We start from the raw sequence: 24,822 nt of genomic DNA on the forward strand, positions 1-24,822 counted from the left end.
AAATTTCATTTTGCAGTTTGTACTCAGTTCCCAACATGACATTAGTCAGCATATACTGCAGAATTTGATTTGTTGACAAAAAAAGTCACTGGATGAGATCCTGAAGTATGCTATGTACTGTAGTGATGAACAGGAAAAGAGGCAGAGAAAGCCTAAGGAAAGGTTTATGCTGGCACAAACGAAGCTGACAAAGAGAAGTTCTCAAAATCAGTCTATTGCAGGAAATGGTGATGGAGTGTACGGTTTAGGTTTTTAGAATAATATGCAAGATATACAAGGAAACATGGCTGCTTCACAGGGCAGTGGTTGGGGAGTTTTGATTGGTCTGAGTACAGGTGTCGATGTTGCACCTTTGAAGAAAATGACTTCTTGTAATTTTTGTAACAAGATGGGTCATTGGAAGCCCGAGTGTAGGCTCAATACAGACAGTAAAAATAATAATCAAGCACAAGGAGGAAATCACACACTAATGCAAAAAGTACCCATACAATAGAAGCAAATGGTACAGTAGAACAACTATAATTTTAAATGAAATCAGAATCAGATGGCCAAATTAATAAAAATACCTTGTAGGTTCAACATGAAAATGCAATCCAACAATTCCCTGTGTTTGGTAATAAGAGCTTATACTCATACCCATCACAATGACAGTACCAGAGGGGCAAGGCAGATTGCCTTTTTGGGCAGTTTAAGAGGCAGATCAGAGTGGACCATTTGTAGGAGGTAAGTTAAATAGTCACAAAGAATGTTAGAACAGCAGAGGTCCCAGACCTTCCCCTCTCTGGAAAGAAGATCCAGGTTGTAGGTGTTACAAACAGATTACTAATCCAGTTTCAAAAGAAGTACCTGTTGAAATAGGTTCCTTTGAGGTAAATCACCAGTTTGTTGTTTGCAATTCACGTACTGTAAACCTTCTGGGATGTGATTTGTTGTGCAAGTTAAACAGCACAATTCATTGCACTTTCTAGGGAGTCGAATTTCAGACCCATGATGACGATATTGAGTTTTAAGTGGCACAACAAGATGCGGTAGGGACCTACCTAATAACAACAGCAGAAGAAATACCTCCAGATTTAAAAGAGACTGTAAACCCAGAAGAATGGGATTTATCAGGAAAAGATACTGGAGTAATCAAAGGTGTGGAACCACTCCAAATCACATTTAAGCCTAATATCATCTTTCAGAGAACACAACTCTATCACATGATTCCAGAAATAATATCAGGGCCCAGGACCCACGTCTGGGCAAACCCGGTATATGTAGGGCAGCAAATGCAAAAATAACAATGTAATGGATGAAATGCTTGAATTCATCTTAGCCACTGGTGATCACTTACCCTAAGTGTGCCAGATATGTCCAGACAATGGTCCCGGACTCACTGTGCCACTGAAAGCAAGCTGAAGAATCCTAGCTAGGGTGAAACCAGTCCCAGGATGCTTGTGTTTCAGTTCAGGGAGGACCCAGCCTGGTAGTTCAGACTGGACTGTTCCCATAAGGAGCAGGGTCAAGACTTATTTGCATATGGCTGGGCAAAAACTGAGGTGGCGAGGTAAGCAAAAAAACAGAAGATTGGGATGTGGCCCTAGTGATCGCCAGTTGGTGGTATTAATTCAAGCATTCTATACATTCCCCTGTTGTTTGTGCAGTTGTAAAATGTGTAGCACACAGGAGCAACAGTAGTTATGTCACAGTGGGCAACAGATCTGCAGACGAAGTGGCACACTATTGTGACCTGTACAATTAATGGAACATTTACAGATGAATCTCAGGAAAACGCTGTCTTTTCAGTGTTGATTTCAATAGCTGACACAGAAGATTTGTAAACATTACAAGAAAATGTGACAGAAGCAGAGCAATAGGGTTGGATCAGAGCAGGATGTGGAAAGAATGGGAATGATATTTGAGTTTCTGCAGATAGAAGACTAGTGTTGCCACACGCTGTTATCTCCTATGACACAATATTTTCACCGACCCACACATTTAGGCAGGAATGCCATGGTCAGGTCATTCAGAGATAACTGCTTTAACCGGTTCTGTGCCTTGGACGAGGTGACCTCGTCCAAGGCGACCTCGTCCAAGGCTACAGTTCCCGTGTGCCTTGGACGAGGTCACCTCGTCCAAGGCACAGGAACTGGGGGAGTGCTAGCGCGCCCCCCCCTGTGCACCCCACCCACCCCCTCAAGGCGGGGATGGAAGGGAAAGCCCTTCCCCTTCCACCCCCGACCCCCCCCAACTCCCCTATGATATCAACGCGCGAGCGCGCGCTGATTTGTCACAGGGTCTCCCCCATCGCGCTGGAAGCTCTGCTTCGTTTTTTTAGAGATGGGGACCGACCCATTAGGCAAGGGTCGCTCCCCTGGGGGGCAGATTGTATTTAGACCATTTCTGCCCCCCTTGGGGGCAGATTGGCCGATTTTAGGTCAATCTGCCACCAAGGGGGCAGAAACCACTAGACACCGGGGATTTGTTTTTTGGTGCCAATGTCACGCAGGGGGAGCGACCCCGTAGGCAAGGGTCACTCCCGGACAGGGGGGGTTTGAGGGGGGGTCAAATTTATTTTAGGCCATTTCTGCCCCCAGGGGGGTCAGAAACCTCTAGGCGCCAGGGCAAATTTTTTTTTTGTTTTATTTTTGTTGTTTTTTTTTTTTTTTAGAGATGGGGAGCGACCCATTAGGCAAGGGTCGCTCCCTGGGGGGGCAAATTGTATTAAGACCATTTCTGCCCCCCTTGGCGGCAGATTGGCCGATTTTAGGTTAATCTGCCCCCAAGGGGGCAGAAACCACTAGGCACCGGGGATTTGTTTTTTGGTGCCAATGTCACGCAGGGGGAGCGACCCCATAGGCATGGGTCGCTTCCCGGGGGGGAGGATGGGGGGCAAATTGATTTTAGGCCATTTCTGCCCCCCCGGGGGGGCAGAAACCTCTACGCGTCAGGGCACATTTTTTTGGGGTGTTTTTTTTTTTTTGTTTGTTTTTTTAGAGATGGGGACCGACCCATTAGGCAAGGGTCGATCCCCTGGGGGGCAAATTGTATTTAGACCATTTCTGCCCCCCTTGCCCGATTTTAGGTCACCACTAGGCACCGGGGATTTTTTTTTTGGCGCCAATGTCATGCGGGGGGAGCTACCGCGTAGGCAAGGGTCGCTCCCAGGCAGGGGGGCTTGAGGGGGGGTGGGGGTTCAAATTTATTTTAGGCCATTTCTGCCCCCCCCGGGCCAGCTGAGCTAGAGGCCAAAATCCACAGGTAGGCACTTTGCAAAAAACACCTGTTTTCTGTGAAAAAATGTGTTGTGTCCATGTTGTGTTTTGGGCCATTTTCTTTTGTGGGCGCTAGGCCTACCCACACAAGTGAGGTATCATTTTTATCGGGAGACTTGGGGGAACGTTGGGTGGAAGGAAATTTGTGGCTCCTCTCTGATTCCAGAACTTTCTGTCACCAAAATGTGAGGAAAATGTGTTATTTTAGCCAAATTTTTAGGTTTGCAAAGGATTCTGGGTAACAGAACCTGGTCAGAGCCCCACAAGTCACCCCATCTTGGATTCCCCTTGGTCTCTAGTTTTCAGAAATGCACAAGTTTCGTATTCCCTAGGTGCCGGCTGAGCTAGAGGCCAAAATCTACAGGTAGGCACTTTGCAAAAAACACCTCTGTTTTCTTTAAAAAAATTTGATGTGTGCACGTTGCATTTTGGGGCGTTTCCTGACGCGGGCGCTAGGCCTACTCACACAAGTGAGGTATAATTTTTATCGGGAGACTTGGGGGAACACAGATTAGCAAAACAAGTGTTATTGCCTCTTGTCTTTCTCTACATGTTTTCCTTCCAAATATAAGAGAGTGTGTAAAAAAGACATCTATTTGAGAAATGCCCTGTAATTCACATGCTAGTATGGTCACCCCGGAATTCAGAGATGTGCAAATAACCACTGCTCCTCAACACCTTATCTTGTGCCCATTTTGGAAATACAAAGATTTTCTTGATAGCTATTTTTCACTCTTTATATTTCAGCAAATGAATTGCTGTATACCCGGTATAGAATGAAAACGCACTGCAGGGTGCAGCTCATTTATTGGCTCTGTTTACCTTGGGTTCTTGATGAATCTACAAGCCCTATATATCCCCGCAACCAGAGGAGTCCAGTAGACGTAACGGTATATTGCTGTTTTTTTCACCTCACTTTCAATATTTTTCTTTTTCAGTTGTTATTTTCTGTAGGAAACCCTTGTAGGATCTATACAAATGACCCCATGCTGAATTCAGAATTTTGACTACTTTTTCAGAAATGTTTAGGTTTCTGGGATCCAGCATTGTTTTCACACCCATTTCTGTCACTGACTGGAAGGAGGCTGAAAGCACAAACAATTGTAAAAATGGGGTATGTCCCAGTAAAATGCCAAATTTGTGTTGAAAAATTTGGTTTTCTGATTCAAGTCTGCCTGTTCCTGAATGGTGATTTTAGTACTGCAAACCCTTTGTTGATGCCATTTTCAGGGAAAAAACCACAAGCCTTCTTCTGCAGCCACTTTTTCCAATTTTTTTGAAAAAAACAAAATGTTCACTGTATTTTGGCTAATTTCTTGGCCTTCTGCAGGGGAACCCACAAAGTCTGGGTACCTCTAGAATCCCTAGGATGTTGGAAAAAAAGGACGCAATTTTGGCTTGGCTAGCTTATGTAGACAAAAAAGTTATGAGGGAATAAGGGCAAACTGCCCCAAATAGCCAAAAAAAGGCCTGGCACAGGAGGGGGAAAAGGCCTGGCAGCGAAGGGGTCAATCCAAGACTTATGCAAAAGACATATGCCATCATTGTGTGACATGTCAACAGACGAATGTAGGGAACCGAACACCAGTTGCATTGAATCATGAAAGGAGATAAGGTGGTCCCTTTAATGGAATGCAGATGGATTTAATTTGAGATGCCTGTTTGTAATCAGCTGCGATATGCCCTGGTTTTAGTGTGCATTTTATCCCGGTGGGTGGAAGCGTACCCATCAAGGAGAAATTACAGTCTCACTGAAGCTAAACTGTTCTAGTTCATAGTTTCTATGGAGTAAGATGGATGAACTCACTTTAACAGTGAGGTCATCAGAATGTTGTGTGTGGTGCATTGCAAGTGGAGCAAAAGCAACACTGCAGGTTTAGACCTGAAGCTTCTGGCATTATAGAGCACATCAGTGGAACAATTAAGTCCCGATTGGCAAAAGTCTGTGCATCCAAATCGTTGAAATGGCCTGATGGTTTACCCTTGGTATTGATGAGTTTTCGAAGTAATCCTGAAGACTGGGTTATCCCCTCAGGAGATTCAAATTTAAATCAGATTTCTTTCTTTATTCAGTTTGTATTAAAAACCATAAAAGCCTGCATACAAAAGTGCATACAAACAGTAAGAAACCTTACATTTAATAAAAGATGAAACCTGAGAATCTAATAAACCATATTTACTCATCCTGTTCACTCGGTATAGAAACTATAGCTCTCAAGAAATAATATATGCAAATATAAAAAAAGTAGGGCACATTTGTGAAAGCCTCTCCCCGTAAGTAAAAGGACAATGAAAGATCTCCTGGGAACCTTATAAAATTTACAAAATGTTTTGAAGTGCAGTGTGTCCTGTAGCTGCGGGGTTCAAGGGATTTGAGATCATAACAACCTTTTGGAGAGGCTAAAATCAGATGTAGTAGATCGAATCTGAACCTTACAAGCAAATATCTGCCCCTGTTGCTTATCACAAGAGTCAAGTAAAGCTCCATATCCGGATAAGTAGTTACCAGAACATATTCCCTGACTGTAGGTTTCATCAAGTCTCTCTCTTCCTTAAACAACAACTCCCTTTCGATAAAACAATCATTTACTCATTTGTAGACCTTTTTGCAAATGCACCCTGGTTTCTAGAATAACTCTGTCCTTCCAAGGTTAAATACAGTGGGCTTGATTTAGATCTTAGTGGTCTTACCTCCAATCTGTGGTGGAACCGAAAAGATTGTCAAGTCAACAGTGTTCCGCCCACCTTATTGGGATCTATTGAGTGTGCTGACGTGACGGACTACAATGCTGATGAGTAGGCCACTGTCAGCGGTGGGATCCCACAGAACCTATTTAGATAACACAGTCATACTGGCAGTGTATCAGGAGCAGTCCTATGACAGCAGGAGTCCATCTCAGAATCTGTTCAGTATAGCACCATGGCTGTGGCTATTAGTTGGATGCTAGCAGCCCACACATGCTGTATATTGGACAATTAATAACACCTGCAAAACACACAATAAAACGCACTGCATTTCAGACCATGATCCTTTGCCATCACACTGCAGCAGGCCATTGCCACACAGAAGACTGTTTTTTTCTGTGCTTCTGTGTTTTTTGTTACTGTTATTTTTTTTTCATTATTCATCTTTTTGGGCACTGTTTTAAAAAAAACAAATAATCACAATGACATGGAGAAGAATTCAACATTTCACAAAGGGAGGCTTGTTCATCATGGCGGATGAAATCATTATAGTAGAGCCACAATTGTTTGGAGCACAAGTACAAAATGCATTCATATCTCAGAAAAGGCATATGTGGTTCAGAATAGTGGACAGAGAGAATGCTCTATCCAACAATCTGCACACACAGGAGGAGTTTGGGAAGTGGTGGAATGACCTGTGGTGGAGAGTGCACTCACTGGCCTTCAAACATCACCTGGAGGCTCTGAGGACTGGTGGTAGTTCTCCCAGCCCCCATTACAACTCTTTCCCTGGGAAGAGAAGGTCTTGCAGATTCTGTATCCTGACGGCTTGACAGGAATCCCTGGTGGAGCAAAGAGTGGTACGTTGCAGTGTTTCAACAGTCACAAATGGAGTTCTGCCCTTAAGTTAGACATTTAGAATGGTTCAACAACTTTATCAAAATAGATATATCTAAACAACTCCACAAAAGTGTTTCAAACCAATTACTAGCATTGTGGTAATATATCTCTTTATAGAAAAGTGCAATATGTTTAGTCAGATAGTGTGTTGTTCCCCATGGATCACCGCTTGCATTTGCTAAGTCCCTTCCTTTCTGTGAATGTTTGTGGTTGTCCCAAAACAGGTCCAAAAAACATCCATTTGCACATGAAGGCATACTGCTTGTAAGTGGTATTTTCACCTTCTCATATCATACCCATATGTGTGTAAATGTTGTAAATGTGTGTGTGCATCTCCACTATAGTTATTGAAATAGATATGTGTAACTTATTTGTCAACAACTTTTTTTATGGTGTCAAACGATGACTACATCTACCATGATGCCCTGTTTTTGTATCTGCAAAACAATAGTGCAATGTAATGTGGCACTACTTTGCTTAACTACCATACATGTACACATCTCAAAAACGTGTGCATTTGACAGTCACCATGTCATGCTATGGATGAAAATGTCAGTTGTTGTGTATATCAAGCATGTTGACACCTTCTCATAGCTACATTGAATATATGTTAATGCTCACATAATTCATAGTCTGTTTAATCCAAGATTTCATACCATGTGATGTGGCATGCTAAATAGAAGTAGAATCCATGCACAATTTACTTTGCACTGTCCATATGATGCTCAATGCCAGATTTTATATAAAGTTATTAAGTTGAATCACAGTTTTTCTAATGTTTTGTAGCCAGCTAGGCCTAGGACTGGTCTAGTACTCTAATCTACTCACCACTGTGCTGGGTTGAATATCTGATACATGTAATGTGCAATTCGGGATAGCTCTACAACATCACTGGAGTTTGCATTTGTGTAAATCATCCTAAATGTGTAAAACAATGAAAATCACACAAAGACCTAATCATTGTATCAGTCTGATTTTATGACGCATATGAGGTACAACCCAGATTTTAATTTCATATTGTCTGCATTCTTGTCACATCCACCCCCCAGGCCAGTGCACCACCATCTGCCACTCAATAGACCTCCTCTCAAGACCAGGTTCAAGCCTTCAGTGAGGACTCCACTCCTGCAGGTCTGGATGATCAGGAGCAGCCTGATCCATCTGGTCTGTATGGCCACACAGCTGCAGTGAGTCGCACTCGGCTCAGACCTATACCTCCCAGCCCAGCTGCAACCACATCTCAGCCTCAGAATACCGCCACGTCCTGTGTACTGAGGAACTTCATACCAGTCTTGTGCCCCTCATTCCTGGCAGCTGTAGAGACAATGCCAACACCGCCTCCAGTTGTGCCAGTACCCTGTGGAATGGGACACACTGACTCCAGGGCACAGGATAGTGGGGGTAGGCATTGTGGGAGGGAATCAGTGGACCAGAAAAGTGAGGCCTCTGGCATCTGCATAGGCTAGAACACCATTGACTGAGTCTTGGGAGCAACACAAGAGTCCCAAGACTTGAAGGGCCAGGTCATAACTGAGGTATCGGAGATCAAGGAGGTGCAGAGGGAGCTCATGTTGGAAATACGCAACAACAATGACAAAATGAACTTCCTGACTGGGGTGCTTTTTGACATCTATCACCAAATGTGCACAGCTTTTCCCATACCATCTACCCCGTTTGTGTTCCTTCTACATCTGGACCAAGTGCACCACTGCCAGCCTCAGTCAGGGTGGCCTTGCTACATGAGGATCCTGCTCCTTCCACCCCAGTCCCTGAACCTGTGCCCCTTCTCCCAGAGGAGATGGTCATCCGGGCCACCAGGAGAGGATGGCAAGAGCTCTACCACCACCTACAAGAGAAGCAAATCCTGATTTCTTCCAGTGTGTGTCTACCATTCAATCCGTGGACTATTTCACAGAGACATTTACCTTTTTTGACAACAGTTGCATTTTGTACATTGGATTCCATACTTTTTTGCCTCTACTACTATATTTTGCTCCACCATGATAGACTTTTTATTTAGTTCATTTTCTATTTGTCTGAAACATTGTTTGGTTTATTTGATATGGACACAAACTACAAGATTGTTATTGCATTTATTGTGGCATTTAATTTTTTATGTCTGTCTTCAACCATCATTTTGTCAAATATACTGAACAATTATTTGCAAAAGAAAATTAGAAATGACAAAGAGGTAAGGTGTTACCTATTTCATTCAAAAAAACAAATCAAAATCCGAATGTATTGGTAACATACATGTGTAGGTAACAACTCTTAGACGAAATCAGAGGTGAGTTTCACAAACCTTGCATAATCCTAATAGTCTGTGCTATTTAGAGGTGGACACTCCGCGACCTTGACACCATGGAAGAAAGGGAAATTTACATGGGCTCAAATTAAATAGGCAAACTATTAATGATGCATGACCTCAGCCGGAGCCATACATTCTACCCTCACAATAGGAATCCTAATCAATAACACCAATCATCCACATCATGGAAGTAACAACATTTGAGACCACATGAGCATTACATTGAGCAAGATTGAAGCAAATGATCCTCAAGTCATAGTGTACTTACCAATGCTCTAGGTCCTCACAGTTCCAAGTTGTGACATTAGCAGGGCTATGATGCTGTTCTGTAGTAAAAATGAATCATGTATTGACCCAGGACAGGTACATGTCTGAGTGGGAAATGTTTGCCAAAGTAAGTTGTTCTTCTTTGTCCTCTTTGGCTTTTTGGTCCCTTTTTGTTCATGACTGATGTGTTGTGATTGCAAGGTAATGAACGTAGTGAGTTAGCTAAGTACAGGGTATTTTTTGAGGATGTTAAAAATGTCTGTGCATTGCAATGAAAAGTCACCTGTGAGAATTAGCTGAGTTCTCAGTGCATGTTGCTCACAATTCCAGGAATAATGAGTCAAAATGCAGACCCTTTGCTTCCAGTGGATAATAGGGACTGTACCACTAAATTAAGTGGAAACATACACCACCAGGTCAAAATGGTAGAAATCTGACATCCAAGTAGATTTTTCAGAGTTCTGGAGGTGTCTGATGTTGTTCTGTCAAGTGAATGTACAAGCCATAATTGGGAATTGGAGTAACTATTTGTTTTAAACATGTCATGGTGCCACATATGGGGAAAGGTATTATCTGTGCTGCCATTCTAAATGGCACATGCTCACAGTCAGCCATACATTTAAGTCCCATTACTACACACACTTGTCCATACATCACCCAAAACCACGCTCTCACTGACACATGGCAGACCTCACATACTGCTCTTAGCTATTGTACGCAGTACAATCCATAGTATCTGTGCACATAATGTATACATTCTTTAGCCTTTAGTGGCTTACAATAAGGTGGACTAATCTAGAGTTCTCACTACATGACAAGCTCCCTATCCACGGCTTTGATGGGGTTTGTGTCCTATATTGGTAACATGAGGCGAAAGAATGTTGAGACTACTCCACAGATCACTGCAAGTTAGTGTTTGTAGATAATCTGTGCTGCCTGTTCTTGGAATGTTTGTGAGAGCTGCTACTAAATTGTGTGACTGCACTACAGACAACCAAAATCACTCAAGACCTATTTTGCTGTCATTCGTTCTTATCCATATAGGTCAATGGCCATCAGAAGTGTGATTTGTGGAATAACATTGCGAACAAGGTGTGGACCCTGGACCCCAGTGCAGCCTGCATTGCCAGAAGAGGTGGGAGGACCTCTGATGCTGGACCAGGAAGTCAGCGCAAGTCCAGCTCAGCCAGGCTCTCAAATGAGGCAAGCATGTGAGTCACAGTCTGACCCCTTGTTAGAAATGGGGTCTTTGGTTGACAGTCAGGTTACCCCCTGTTCAAGCAAGGACCCTCACTCTAGTTAGGATAAAAGAGAATCACCCTCAGCTAACCCCTGCTTACCCCCTTGGTAGCTTGGCAGAGCAGTAGGCTTAACCTCAGAGTGCTGGGCGTAAAGTATTTGTACCAACACACACAGTAACTTAATGAAAACACTACAAAATGACACAACACCAGTTTAGAAAAATAGGAAATATTTATCTAGACAAAACAAGACCAAAACGATAAAAATCCAACATACACAAGTCAAGTTATGATTTTTTAAAGGTTTAAAGTAAAAAGAGTCTTTAGGTAGTTGTAACAACACACTAGCGCTGCTAGCGTGTAAATGTACCTGGTTTGCGTCAAAAATAACCCCGCACGGGCGGTGTGCGTCGAAAATAACCCTGCACGGTTATATGCGTCGAAAACAACTCGGCACGGCGATGCGCGTCGAAAAAGCCAGCCACGCGACGGTCCGAAAGTCCCGCGGCGCAGGTTGCGATCTCTCAGCCTTCGTCAGCGATGCTGCGCGTCGTTTCTCCTGCTCCGGGCGTCGATTCTCCGGTCGCGTTTCCTGCGGCGTCGTTTCTCAGCTGCGGAGCCGGCGTCGCGTCGTTTTCTCAGCCGCGATCGGATTCGCGTCGATCTTTTCTCCGCACGGCGCTCGGTGCGTGTATTTTTGTCCTTAGGCTGCCAGCCTCTCCTTTCAGGGTCCCAGGAACTGGAAGGGCACCACAGAGCAGAGTAGGGGTCTCTCCAGAGACTCCAGGTGCTGGCAGGAAGAAGTCTTTGCTATCCCTGAGACTTCAACAACAGGAGGCAAGCTCTACATCAAGCCCTTGGAGATTTCTTCTTCAAGGTGGAAGGCACACAAAGTCCAGTCTTTGCCCTCTTACTCTGGCAGAAGCAGCACTGCAGGAAAGCTCCACAAAGCACAGTCACAGGCAGGGCAGCACTTGTTCCTCAGCGATCAGCTCTTCTCCAGGCAGAGGTTCCCCTTGATTCCAGAAGTGTTTCTGAAGTTTGTAAGTTTGGGTGCCCTTCTTATACCCATTTTAGTCTTTGAAGTCACCTTCCTTCAAAGGGGACTCACACCTTCTTGTGAAATCCTGCCTTGCCCAGGCAAGGCCTCAGACACACACCAGGGGGCTGGAGACAGCATTGTCAGAGGCAGGCACAGTCCTTTCAGATGAGAGTGACCACTCCACCCCTCCCTCCTAGCAGAGATGGCTAATCAGGAAATGCAGATCACACCCCAGCTCCCTTTGTGTCACTGTCTGGTGTGAGGTGAAAAACAACCCAACTGTCAAACTGACCCAGACAGGGAATCCACAAACAAGGCAGAGTCACAGAATGGTTTAAGCAAGAAAATGCTCACTTTCTAAAAGTGGCATTTCCAAACTCACAATCTTAAAATCAACTTTACTAAAAGATGTATTTTTAAATTGTGAGTTCAGGGGTCCCAAACTCCACATGTCCATCTACTCTCTAGGGGAATCTACACTTTAATCATATTTAAAGGTAGCCCCCATATTATCCTATGAGAGAGAGACAGACCTTGCAACAGTGAAAACGAAATTGGCAGTATTTCACTGTCAGGACATATAAACCACATTACTATATGTCCTACCTTATCCATACACTGCACCCTGCCCTTGGGGCTACCTAGGGCCTACCTTAGGGGTGCCTTACATGTAAGAAAAGGGAAGGTTTAGGCCTGGCAAGTGGGTACACTTGCCAAGTCGAATTTACAGTGTAAAAATACACATACAGACACTGCAGTGGCAGGTCTGAGACATGATTACAGAGCTACTTATGTGGGTGGCACAACCAGTGCTGCAGGCCCACTAGTAGCATTTGATTTACAGGCCCTGGCACCTCTAGTGCACCTTACTAGGGACTTACTAGTAAATCAAATATGCCAATCATGGATAAACCACTTACATACAATTTAAACAGGAGAGCATATGCACTTTAGCACTGGTTAGCAGTGGTAAAAGTGCTCAGAGTTGAAAAGCCAACAGCAACATGTCAGAAAAATACAGGAGGCAGGAGGCAAAAAAGTCTGGGGATGACCCTGCATAAGCAAAAGTCCAACACGACCCCCTACCAGCCTAAAGCCAGGGGAGAACAATCAATACCTTGATGTACTTCCCTGATTGGGGCGATAGAACAGGGACCCAGGCCCACAACAGCAGGGGCATGTTCCAGTTCTACGCCTTCCTGACTCCAGTTGGATCCCTCTGTCCATACTCTCAGGGCCCACTAAGCTAACCCATGGGGAACCCTTCTCCACATCTACAGACACCATCTGTGCAACACCTAACTTTACTTTGCTCACAGATGTATTGCAATGGGCAGATAGTACCACCAGGGCCAACACAGTGGTGTTGCCCACTCCACCCCCGGGGTGTGACTCTCGTCCTCCCCCCCCCAGGGGCAACTCTGTCCACCAGGACAGCAAGCCACAGTGGCCCCAGACAACTGTCAGGGATGAGAGCCCGACCTCAGGCCTCTCTAACCACTGTGACTGTGGAGAGTGGGGGGTGGTAGCCCCAGGTGCCTGGCACCCTTTGACCACTCTCTTTTCCACCAGGTCAGGGATGACAACCTGACCCTGGTCCTCCCCTCTGGGGCTCTGTACCCTCCCTGCAGAAGCGGCACCCCCAGAGTCAAAAACTGTCAGGGTGCTTGTAGAAGCAGTCCTGCACAATTCTTCCATCAGTGCAGGGATGTTAACCTGCAACTGATCCTCCAACCTGGGGTCTGTACCTTCAGGTTGGACCAGGGCCAGGGGTGAGGCTTCCCTCCCCCTGCCCTCTCTTCTGGGGTCCTGAACCACCCAACTAGGAGCGGCCCCCCCAGAAGACAACATGGTAGGGGCACTGTTAGCAGTAGCCCCTTCCTCCAGGTCAGGGGGGACACCCTTAACCTGGCCTCCCAATCCAGGGCCTGTACCCACAGACTGGATCACTGCCTGGCAAACCAGGACTTCTTGGGGGGCATACCTACCCCCTACCAGGTCAGAGTTTACCCTCTGAACCTGGTCATCCAACCCAGGGTCACCACCCTGCGGTTGAACCACTGCCTGGCACACCAGGACTTCCTTGGGAGCACACTTACCCCCCATCAGGTCAGAGTTTACCCCCTGAACCTGATCATTCAACCCAGAGTCACCACCCTGCGGTTGAACCATTGCCTGGCACACCAGGACTTCCTTGGGAGCACACGTACTCCCCATCAGGTCAGAGTTTACCCCCTGAACCTGATCATCCAACCCAGAGTCACCATCCTGCGGTTGAATCATTGCCTGGCGCACCAGGACTTCCTGGGGGGCACACCTACCCCCCACAAGGGAAACACTTTCCCCAAGGGCCATACAAGAGTCTGGCTGGCGCAGGTCTCCTGACCTCTGCCCATCTGACAGAGTCTGGATTCCCCCCAGCCCAGAAATGGTCTCACCAAGGTCATTCCTGGGGGGCTCTGCACTCAGAGCTGACCCCTGACCCTCCAGGTTCTCCACTGGGGTCCGCAACCCCCTCTCAACCCTCTGTCTGGACTTCTGCAACCCCTCACTAGGAGTGGTACTGCCAGACACCAGAACTGGTGGGACGCTGGCTACAGCCGCCCCCCCAAGTTCTCCTGACACTGTGGGGTCTCCCTCAACAGATGGCCCGATGGTACAGGCTAGGCTCCCCTCCTGGGGTTCCCGCAGGGAACCCTCCAGGACCTGGGACCGGATCTCGGGCACCTTGGGCCTCAACCCACCCCCATTCCCTCTCCTCTGAGACTGGACATGGGGTCCCTCACCCATCCCACTACACTGGGACCTACCTGGGACACTACAATCCTTCCCTACCTCACCTGGTTGGGAACTACCTAGACCACTCCTCTCAGGAGCACCCCCAAATGCCTCTTCAGACTCTCTGGTACTCACCCAGAAGTCTGCCTCCATTGTAAGCTCCCTGGGGTCAGAGAACTCACACTCCACCTGGTGTTGGCATAGCTCTGGAAAATAAGGACTAGACATATGCTCTCCAGCAATTACATCACTCAGCCCCTCACATGAATTAACCAAAGTACCCTTCACCCAACCATCCAGTGACTCTGCTTTGACAAAGCACCCCACATCACCCTCCTGAGACTGGTGAGACAGTACCTGACTGTCCCTGACACTCAACCCACACTCTTCTGGGATGTCTTCACACTCCATAACCAGGACTTCTACCTGGGGGGAACCCCTCTCCCTGTCACTCTCAACTAGAGTCAGTAGAGTGTCCCTCCCACCAGTAGGAATATGACTCCCCATGCCAGTTCCCCTATCCACCTCAGGGACCCTGTGCATCACTGGAGCTACCTCATACCCCTGAACCTCCTGGCGTGTGTTAACTCCCTCCTTCAAGTAGGGCACCACATCTCTGGGCATGTGCACTTCTTCAGCAGTACTGGATACAAGATTTTTGCTGGCACCATCTGAACTGGACTCAGCCCTCATGGCCTCCAGCTTCAGCTCTTCACAGCTCAGCTCTTGAGCTGCAATCCTTTCTTTTTCCAGGACTAAGGCTCTCTCCTCCTCAGCCCTCTCAAGCTCTGCATCTAGCTCTTCCAGACTCCGGATTCGAGCTAGGAGCCACTCATCTCTTTCTGTTTCCTCCTCTTCGGAGTAGTCATCCTCCTCAGACTCATTTGGTGGTGTTGCCTGACAACGTTTCAATTCATACTGAAACAGGGCTGACTCAAGATCCTCCCTTCTGGATTTCCTGTTCACAGCCAGTCCCCTTTCCATGCAAAATGCTTTAAGCTGCCACTTTTTATACATAAATAGGTGCCAGAAATTGACTTCCATTCTGCAAAGGCTCCACAACCAAAAACCAAAGTCCAAAAATATTATCAATACTTCCAGGAGGACATCAGAGAACAAAAAGCAGAATCACAAGACAAGTAGTATGTGGTCACGTAGTGGTCTGAGATCAAAACAGTAGTGTACACTTAATTACTGTATGTCAAGTACAAATACAAGTCCAAATCCCGACCGCTGGTCACCAATGTTAGAAATGGGGTCTTTGGTTGACAGTCAGGTTACCCCCTGTTCAAGCAAGGACCCTCACTCTAGTTAGGATAAAAGAGAATCACCCTCAGCTAACCCCTGCTTACCCCCTTGGTAGCTTGGCAGAGCAGTAGGCTTAACCTCAGAGTGCTGGGCGTAAAGTATTTGTACCAACACACACAGTAACTTAATGAAAACACTACAAAATGACACAACACCAGTTTAGAAAAATAGGAAATATTTATCTAGACAAAACAAGACCAAAACGATAAAAATCCAACATACACAAGTCAAGTTATGATTTTTTAAAGGTTTAAAGTAAAAAGAGTCTTTAGGTAGTTGTAACAACACACTAGCGCTGCTAGCGTGTAAATGTACCTGGTTTGCGTCAAAAATAACCCCGCACGGGCGGTGTGCGTCGAAAATAACCCTGCACGGTTATATGCGTCGAAAACAACTCGGCACGGCGATGCGCGTCGAAAAAGCCAGCCACGCGACGGTCCGAAAGTCCCGCGGCGCAGGTTGCGATCTCTCAGCCTTCGTCAGCGATGCTGCGCGTCGTTTCTCCTGCTCCGGGCGTCGATTCTCCGGTCGCGTTTCCTGCGGCGTCGTTTCTCAGCTGCGGAGCCGGCGTCGCGTCGTTTTCTCAGCCGCGATCGGATTCGCGTCGATCTTTTCTCCGCACGGCGCTCGGTGCGTGTATTTTTGTCCTTAGGCTGCCAGCCTCTCCTTTCAGGGTCCCAGGAACTGGAAGGGCACCACAGAGCAGAGTAGGGGTCTCTCCAGAGACTCCAGGTGCTGGCAGGAAGAAGTCTTTGCTATCCCTGAGACTTCAACAACAGGAGGCAAGCTCTACATCAAGCCCTTGGAGATTTCTTCTTCAAGATGGAAGGCACACAAAGTCCAGTCTTTGCCCTCTTACTCTGGCAGAAGCAGCACTGCAGGAAAGCTCCACAAAGCACAGTCACAGGCAGGGCAGCACTTGTTCCTCAGCGATCAGCTCTTCTCCAGGCAGAGGTTCCCCTTGATTCCAGAAGTGTTTCTGAAGTTTGTAAGTTTGGGTGCCCTTCTTATACCCATTTTAGTCTTTGAAGTCACCTTCCTTCAAAGGGGACTCACACCTTCTTGTGAAATCCTGCCTTGCCCAGGCAAGGCCTCAGACACACACCAGGGGGCTGGAGACAGCATTGTCAGAGGCAGGCACAGTCCTTTCAGATGAGAGTGACCACTCCACCCCTCCCTCCTAGCAGAGATGGCTAATCAGGAAATGCAGATCACACCCCAGCTCCCTTTGTGTCACTGTCTGGTGTGAGGTGAAAAACAACCCAACTGTCAAACTGACCCAGACAGGGAATCCACAAACAAGGCAGAGTCACAGAATGGTTTAAGCAAGAAAATGCTCACTTTCTAAAAGTGGCATTTCCAAACTCACAATCTTAAAATCAACTTTACTAAAAGATGTATTTTTAAATTGTGAGTTCAGGGGTCCCAAACTCCACATGTCCATCTACTCTCTAGGGGAATCTACACTTTAATCATATTTAAAGGTAGCCCCCATATTATCCTATGAGAGAGAGACAGACCTTGCAACAGTGAAAACGAAATTGGCAGTATTTCACTGTCAGGACATATAAACCACATTACTATATGTCCTACCTTATCCATACACTGCACCCTGCCCTTGGGGCTACCTAGGGCCTACCTTAGGGGTGCCTTACATGTAAGAAAAGGGAAGGTTTAGGCCTGGCAAGTGGGTACACTTGCCAAGTCGAATTTACAGTGTAAAAATACACATACAGACACTGCAGTGGCAGGTCTGAGACATGATTACAGAGCTACTTATGTGGGTGGCACAACCAGTGCTGCAGGCCCACTAGTAGCATTTGATTTACAGGCCCTGGCACCTCTAGTGCACCTTACTAGGGACTTACTAGTAAATCAAATATGCCAATCATGGATAAACCACTTACATACAATTTAAACAGGAGAGCATATGCACTTTAGCACTGGTTAGCAGTGGTAAAGTGCTCAGAGTTGAAAAGCCAACAGCAACATGTCAGAAAAATATAGGAGGCAGGAGGCAAAAAAGTCTGGGGATGACCCTGCATAAGCAAAAGTCCAACACCCCTCTAATGGCCTGCATCATTGCAGTGCTCTATCAGCACTTGATGGGCAGTTGAGGGCTCAACAGCAGCAGCAAGGGGGTGAGTTTTTATGTGTAGCTATACTTGTTGTCTAACCTTTCTAATTTACAGCGATGTAGTATGGAATCAACATGACCGTTGACACACATCCAATGCAGACAAGGATTTCTGGAAGTGCAGATTTCTCAGACGGTGTCTGATGCTGTGTTTGGAGTATATTTGTGTGCCAACATATGTCACAAGATTCCTCATCACAAGTCAAGTGCTATCTAGAGCAGACACATGGCAGCATGTGAAAAAAGGAGTACCTGCATTTTCTCCATGTTATGAGAGACATTTGTACCAAACATGTCCCACTTGAGGATTGAGTCAGGTGTGATGCTCCATCACAGATGTGAGTAGGTAATATAGGCCCTATCACTGGTAACATGGCATAGTAAGCACTTCTGAGATAGCTGAAGTTTCAGACTTTACATTGGGAAGTTGGTACGGTGAAAATATGATCATGAGCAACTGCACTAAAAGCACTGGAAACATGCGTACAATAGCATAATTCCTTATCTGAAATCTGTTTGAGAAATGTTTTAGCAAAAATCAATTCATTCCATGTATACAATAGCAGGTTGTCATGAAGCCTTGGTGCTTCTCAAATGTGTATATGAGCCAGTTTGTGTCAAACAACTTGGCTTTTCCTGCCAGAATGTATTGCTTGAAACAGACATGAATATGTACACATTGTTGACAGAGTTACACATAGCCCAAATGTCATTTAAGTGTCCTTAGTTATGCCCAGATGGGAAAACAATACTGGTGAGCAAAGTGATAATTGAAATGACAATTGTAAATGGAATGTTCCATCACATAGATGTTGGAGTACCTCATTTTGATAAGTTAATATTTATCCCAAAACATGTTTCTTTTGGACATGTTGAAAGGTTTTTGCTCTGTACTCAGTGGTGTAGGATTGTATCCAGGTCTATGCATTTACTAATGCTGTCAAAGCCATTTGTCAGGCAGAGACATAAAAGTGGATAAGAAGCAAAAGGCATACATGGTGTGGGAGCTAACATGGGGAATTTCTAGGCTGTGAGCAGATGTTTTGTGGAATTCTACTCACATGCATAAGATACTGATGATAAAGAAGCCAAGTTTGTGTGCCTTGAAGCTGGTGCAATCTGTAGATTTTTCAAATGTTTTCTGAGCAAAGTTCACATTAAACAACAATTTACACAGATACCCTCTAACTGTTTTATCTTTTTTTACAGCATCATCTGAGCAAGGCAAAGATGACAGTAGCCACATTGATAGAGAAGGAACTGGGCACTGTGGCCTTGGTGCAGATATCACAGACAACAAGAGACACAGTGCCACTGAGGGTGAGCGGACTGGTGCAGAGGCCACGAGTGACTCATCAACTACTTTGGAGGACTGCACAGACAACTGGTCCCTAGTGGTAGAGGACCCTAGTACAACTAGTCCATGTACATCGCCGTCCCCACCCACATTCCAATCTCCACCCTCCCTCTTGCTCCTCCCCCAGTTGGCCACAGCTGCTTCCCTAAAAGGGGTTCCGTCAACTTTGTTGCAGGCACCTCTCCTCCTGCCCCGGCCTCCCAGGCTGTGCTCAATCAGGAGGCTGTTGATCTTTTGAGGACTATCGCTGTAGGGTAGACTGAACTATTGAATGCAATTCAGGGGCTTGCTGGTAAGGATACGCAGATGCTGGCTTATCTGGGTAGCATTTATGGTAACCTGTCTGGCCTGCAGTGGTCATTCCAGGGTCTGGCCTCCTCATTGACCGCAGCCTCCCACCCACCCCATCCTCGTGGCCCAACTCCCACCCCTTCCCCATCCCAAATCCCTCTTTCTGGAATTATCCAAAACACACACACGCCTTTGCATGCACGCTCTCCAACACCCACAAGCATTACATCCTCACACTGACACAACAGAAAACCCAGATACACACATGCAGACCCCATATACTCCACTTCCACCACACACACAAGCATCCCCACAGACACCACACCCACCACGACAGAAACACCCACACTCACCACCAGCACACATGCAGACACTACCCCACAATGACACAGACATTGCATTCACCATTAGCACACCCGCAGACACCACACCCACCGCTACACAAACACCCACAAACACCACCAGCACACCTACAATCACCACACCCACTATGACACACACATGCGCCAACACACCCACAGACAGAACAACCACACATACCACCTCCACAACAGACAAACATACTGAACACAAAAGCCCACACTCACTTACAACAGATATCCAGTAAAAAACACAAAGAAAAACATACACCACATACACCATTCACCAGGTACCACCATCATCAACAGATACATGCACAACAACCACTGACCCTCCCTCTACCTACCAACCCCAACTCCCTTCTGGTCAACCTACCTCTTTCCCCAAAGAGGACCTTATGTTTGCCCTGTCCCTGATGCCTTTCTCATCCCAGGCCAGCCCTCCCAAACGTCAGACTACCCCACCAAAATGTCTTTGTACCCCTTGAACACCCCACCCAACTCCACCCCACCCCTTCCAAATCTAAACCCACCCCACCCAAACCAAAAACCACACCTCCCAAACCAAAGAACCCCCTTCCCAGTAAGATCGTTTAGGTGCCTGCCCCATAGATGCCCCTTCCAGAGGAGGTTTATTTCGGTAGTGACAATAGGAGGCATGTTGCGGGCACGAAGCTCATACTCAAGTAATTCTCTAGTGCCTTTCGTTTTCTTTGTGCTGATCATTATTTTACTTATGAGAGCATTATCTAATTTCTATACAATATTTTTGTTTTGACCATACCTTTGTCCTGGCCATATTTGTTTGCTGATGATGTTATTTTTGCTAATGTCTGTGCCCTGCACTGACTCTAATTTGTGACAGTGGCAAGTACAGGTTGTATAATTTTGTTATTTTTTAAAAATAAATAACATTAGGGTTGTACATTTGTGATGGACATATTAATGTTGGTGCAAACATTCATCATTTTACTAGACAATGAAACCAACATTAATGGGATCATTTGAGTCATTACGAGTGTGGCGGTCTCAAGACCACCACATTACATCCTGGTGGTTAGACCACCAGCTCCGCCAGGATCATGGATCTCACCGGCCTTCCGGTGGCAGAGATCATAATCCAGATTACGACCTTGTTCTCCACCAGCCTTTTCATGGCAGTAAAAGGCTTGCGGAGAACAGGTGTAGGAGGTCACAGAAGGGCCTCTGCACTCCCCATGCACTTGGCATGAGAGTGCTGGTGCACCCTGCTAGCTACAGCATTGCCACTGGCTCGATTATAAGCGGCTTCAGCCTATGGCAGCATTGACGCAGGTAGCGATCCTTGGCGGTGATGGTGGACAGTCACCAGTCTTTCACCTATGGTCCCGCTACCATCTAAAGAGGGTGGATGGACGATCATGCCGGTGGATGGGTTTTAGACAGAAAAGTGACAGCAGGACCGATACCGCCAAGATCGAAATCAGGCCCAGAGTTCAAAGGCGGCTGGCATCTAAGGAGAGTGTTGTGGCGGGCAAATGGGTGGAGAGAGGTTTCAAAGTGTGCATGACTGGCTGGCCATCACAAGATGGCTAGCCAAAGGGACACATGCACTTTGAAATTAAGTGCCCAGGTAGGCCTCCCTCCTCCCTGCTGCTGCCATTCAGCAGGCCCTGCCCCACCCCATCCTGGAACTCGGTTCAGGACAGGTGGATGAAAAATAAAATGGTAATACATTAACTTTATTTCCATTTTACATTTGATCTCTGGGGCTTTTGGGGGTATTTTATTTGGTGGGGTGACATTCCACAGCTCTAATGGAGCCCCTGCCAGAGTATCTTATATACCTGAGCCAGGGTATTTTTAAGGCACCATCACATAGCAAGCAATTCTTCATTATTAGGCAATTAAGACTCAACTCCTTCTTGGACCAGATCCTGATCCAACTCAATAGTCGGTAGATGGCTATCTTATCAGAGAGGTACTTAATACCCAGCTCCTCATGCACACAGAAGGTTGACGTGCTTTGGGGGACACTCAATATGTCGTCTGATGGATTTATTTTCCTCAATCTAGAGAACATTAGAAGCCAGGATATCCCAGATGTCACTCCAATGCATTGTCTTTGAGACACACTTGGCCTGATAGATCTGAATGAGAGCCTTGAGTGGCCTACTTCCCAACCTAGACGCAAAACTGAAGATAGCACCAATGGATTTCCTAAACTCCTGCTTCTTGGCTAAAACCAAGGATTTACAGCATGTTTTAGAGTCAAATAACACCCCCAGATAGGGAAAGCTCCTGACCATTGCTAGCATGTGATGATTCATGGTAAAGGTCTTGGTTCGAGATGACTGAGGCCCGCCATCATGATATATGATTTGCTGAAATTGACAGACAGGTCTAACTCTGGCATGAAAGAGTCAAAGGAGTTCAAAAGATTATGCAAGCCATTAGCCTTCCTTGGCATCAACAGAGCATCATCCATGTAAAGGAATACAGGGAGGTAACGGAAGTCTACAAGTGGACAGTCTGTGTTGGCTGCAATTGAGGCCTGGTGCAGCACATTTATTTAAAGGGTAAATGGAAATGGGCTGAGGATACATGCTTGTTGGACTCCAAGACTAGTTTTTAAACTGTTTGTACAGGCAGAGTGATTCGTATACCTAACTGACGGGGTTGTATTTGTGTTAAGGTCTCATAAAAAGTATACTACATTAGGGTCTACCCCCAGGCCCAAGAGGATGTTCCACAACTCATCGCAATTGATCCGGTTGAACACGTCCATGAGGTCCATAAAGGCCAGGTAACTGATTCAGAGAGGGTAATAGTGTACTTAATAATCACCATATAGAGATAAATGTATTGATCAATGGTCAATTTACCCGACTGAAAACCATATTGGCAGCCTGAAGCAATGTTGGTTTTGTCTGACCGGCTTCCTAGTCTGTCTAATATCACCTGCCCCAGAACCTTGACGACTGAGTCTATAAGCAAAATAGGCCTATAGCTCTGCGGGTTGTTTTTGTTACCCTTTTTAAAGATGGGCACTATAATGGCTGACAACCAAGAAGGAGGAGGTCCATCCCTTACTGCTGCATTCAAAATCAAAGTCAATATTGGGCCTTAAAACTCTATATTACTAACATATAAATTGGGCAGAATGCCATCGGGTCCTGGGGTCTTTTGTCTTGTGAAATCCTTGATGCCCTGTGTAGTCTCTTCCAGACTAAAAAAGAGGATTGATCTCACCAACTCAGCTCCTCCTAACACCATTGTGAAATAAACCTGTACAGTTGTAAATGCCCTCAAAATGGGCTACCCAGCCGCACAGGTGATATGATGCAACAAATTAGGGGTGTTTTCCTGAGCAAAGCAGGGCTGATTGATTTTATGCCAAAAGGCGGAGCTATTTCTCACTGTGCAGATTTGTACCAAGTCCTCCCACGCTTTGTCGACCAAGGTCTTTTTCCTCCTCTTTAATTCCTTCTTATAAGAGTGCCAGCAGATTACAACTGGAACACTATCTATAGGGGTGTGCACTATTTCTAGATTCTTATGGGGAGAGCCATGAGACTACCTGCTGTACCTGCAAATGCACTTGTGAACATAATAGATGACATGGTACTTGAGTATTGCAAAGAATTAGCTGATGTAGGGTATAGTGTCTCCAGATGGTCTTGCCTTTGGTGTGCCAGTGGAGCACCCGCTGCATGTGCCTGTTGCACAGTCACACTGCAACCTCCATTAAGTAGATCCTGGGTAGGCGGGGCTCAGGTGATGGGATGGGAGAAAAGCGTGAAGTTGGGGGATGCGGGGGCTGAGCGGGGGCAAACTGGCGGGCAAAAGAGCTGGAAAAGCTCAGGGAGGCTAGGGGGCTAAAAGACTGAGCAGGCAGCAGCTGGGCAGCTGGGCAGAGGGAGGCAACAGACCAGACACTAAGTGCAGGCGCTATGTAGCACTTCGCAGCAGTGTCAGGTGACCAGGGGGACATGGAGGAAATAATGGGATTCATATTTGAGCGGACTGAATATCTGTTACTGTTGTGATGGAGTAACCCATCGGCCATCATACTTTTTCAGCATATTCTCATTGACTTACTGCAAAGTATCTCACAGTGCTGTATTCTAAGTAAAATCCAAGGTGTTACACCCTTTCTGCCCTTGTAGTTGGCTTGTGTGCCATCCAAGGGTGTTTTTCAGAAAAAAAGCAGTTTTCTACCTTCTCTTTGGCTACACTTTAGCAGTTCTTGGACCAACTCCTGCTCCCGGTGGGCTGGTGCCAACATGACCAGGCCTTGGAGGAGTTTGTGTAGCCTGCTACATGGAACTCTAGGAAGATGCTAAAAAACTCTGTCACACTATGTGGAGTTCCGCTAGCTGGCAGAGTCTTGCTGTGCCCGTTCGCGTGACGTTTAACGTCACTGGCAATGCAAAGAGGTCCTCATGCTGAAATTCTCGTGGGAACGACACCACACGGTTCACATGGGAGCAGCCATCTTATCTTTTGCTCTGTTATTGTGCTGGGGCCTAGTTTTTATTCCTCTTATATCAGTCCCATCCAAACACTTTTAAAACTTATTTTCCCCTAGCTTCTGTTTTATTACATTACCTTTTTTCGTTGTGTTTTTTATATTTTAACTTTTTTCCAATTTTATTTGTTTTTTGTGATTTTGTTTAAATTTTTAAATTTTTTTGCTTTACTTTTTTTCCCTTCCTTCTTGCTTATCTCCTCCAAAGTCCCCAGTCCCATGTCAAAGCAGGGGAGCAGCAGCGAAAGGCCTGCAACCACCACCGGCAGCCGCTTCCCCCAGTGTCACCTCCATTCTACCTTAGCAGGCCGGGGTCTGGGTACGGCCTCGGGAGTGCCAGCAATGCTGAGAGAGGGTGCACGGCAGCTCTGGGGTCTGGCAC

This window comes from Pleurodeles waltl, chromosome 8 (genome assembly GCF_031143425.1).
Source record: "Pleurodeles waltl isolate 20211129_DDA chromosome 8, aPleWal1.hap1.20221129, whole genome shotgun sequence".
NCBI classification, from domain to species: Eukaryota; Metazoa; Chordata; class Amphibia; order Caudata; family Salamandridae; genus Pleurodeles; species Pleurodeles waltl.